The sequence below is a fragment of the Castor canadensis genome, chromosome 12 (genome assembly GCF_047511655.1).
Source record: "Castor canadensis chromosome 12, mCasCan1.hap1v2, whole genome shotgun sequence".
NCBI classification, from domain to species: Eukaryota; Metazoa; Chordata; class Mammalia; order Rodentia; family Castoridae; genus Castor; species Castor canadensis.
Window position 1 is genome coordinate 57,101,647 of NC_133397.1, and position 2,019 is coordinate 57,103,665.

The 2,019-nt window shown below is 40.6% G+C and overlaps 1 pseudogene; it reads left to right on the top strand.

The window, feature by feature from the left end:
- The first annotated feature begins 1,669 nt into the window (after nt 1-1,669).
- On the top strand, nt 1,670-1,794 carry LOC141415299 (small nucleolar RNA SNORA51; annotated as a pseudogene).
- The last annotated feature ends 225 nt before the right edge of the window (nt 1,795-2,019 follow it).

Sequence of the window (2,019 nt, forward strand, 5' to 3'; positions counted from 1 at the left end):
AGCCTGAGACAAAGCAGAGATATCAAGAATGCTCCATGAGATTGAAAAGCAGTTATAGAACTAATGCTCAATAGATTTTTAATTTATTTTTAAATCCAGCTTGGAGTCTTTTTTTTTTTTTTTAATTGTATTGGGGTTTGAAGTCACGGCCTTATGCTTGCTAGCCATGTACTCTATCACTTGAGCCATGCCCCCGGTTCTTTTTGTTTTAGTTATTTTTCAGATAGGGTCTCCTGGACTACAGTCCTCCTACCTATGCCTCCCACATAGCTGAAATTATAGATGTGTACCCTTAAGACTAGTTTTTTTGAGGAGAGGTACTGGAGTCTTGCGCTTGCCAAGCAGGAGCTCTACTGTTTGAGCCATGACTCCAGCCATCTTTGCTCTGGTTATTTTGAGACAGAGTCTTGCTTTTTGCCTGCATCATGATCCTTCTATTTTAGGCTTCCTGCTGTAGCTTCATAGACAGATGTGCACCACCATGTCCAGCTTCTTCCATTGAGATGGGGTTTCGAAAACTTTTGCCCAGGCTGGCCTCAAACTTCAGTTCTGCTGATCTGAACCTCTCAAGTATCTAGGATTACAGGCTTGAGCATCCGTGCTTGACTATGCTCAGATTATTGGTCAAGATAGTATCTCATTAACTTTTTGCCCTGGTTGACCTTGAACCATGGACTTCCTAATATCCACCTCCAGAGTAGCTGGGATTACAGGTGTTGGAGCCTACTTTTGGTAGCAAATGGAGACATCACCTCGACACCTGGCAGGCTAGGAGATATTAAGGAGTTCTGTTTGAACGGGGTTGCCTTGTCTAGGCACAGGTATGTGGTAGGAAGGCCAGAAGTGAGGATAATAAGGAAATCTTGGAGAAAGGAGGGAAGCAAGGAAAGGGTGAATGGAAACAGTACAGAAGAAAGCATGCTGTCACAAAGAATAATCACTGTGTGATCATTCACACTAACAAGAGTTCAGTGACGCAGCCTTTTCCTCCGGAATTTCACCATCCTGCAACTGAAGCCCCATCAGGAGTGACTTATGCCAGCTACCTTTGGCATCTTATTCCACTGTGAGTGCCAGTCTTTGCCAGAATGACACTTTCAAGACTTCCTTTGCATGCAAGCAACGGTCACTTCATGATATACAATCTTCAATGGAAGATGAACACCTTCTCATCTTCTATCTTAAAATAAAAAGTTCCCCAATAATTAGCCTTGCTTGAGGCATGGTGGACATTCAACAACCAGTCTCACTTGACCAAATCTATATACTTAAGATCTTGTGAGTGTCTTCCATTGGAATCTCCTTGAGATGTTCATGGAACAACTCAAAGATTCCATTCTTTTGATTATTTTTCTATTTTATTTTATTGGACTAAAAATACCATCAAGATGGCATATGTTCCATTTGTTTCAGTCTCATTTCTAAATAGACATTTGATGAATAATTGTTGATTGATTAGTTGCTTGTCCTTTACTACTCCTCCCAGAGGAAACTAAGGTAATAGACTTTGAGCTAGTCTTTAGGCTGTTAATTAATACAGAGCAAAAAAAAAAAATAAAATAAAAACAAAGAAAACCCTCTCCAAGCAAACAAACAACCCCCAACAAAAAACCCAAGACAACATACACACATGAACAACAAACAAAAAAACAGTGATAAAAAGGTTGGCGGCCTCCTGGTGCCGGAGTTGTTCTTATACTGATTATATAGAAAGAGGAGGCAAAGTAAACCTACCCCATACACATCCAAGCCTGGGCGCCATGCCTGGTCTTTATTGTGAATGAGGAGACATGGGGTGGGAGAAAACAAAAAGGTTGGAGACACTGAATTGAACAATGGCACCCAGATACATTTCTGAGAAGTTTTCATATGCGAAGAAACACTGAGAATTTTCAAGAGTCAGATAGAGTATGCAGTGTGTCTATATCCTTTTGAACATAGGGTCCTTTTTTTTTTGTTGTTGTTGGAGAATCTTCTGGGATGAATATTCCACAGAACACACTTTGGAACAGAGAGTAT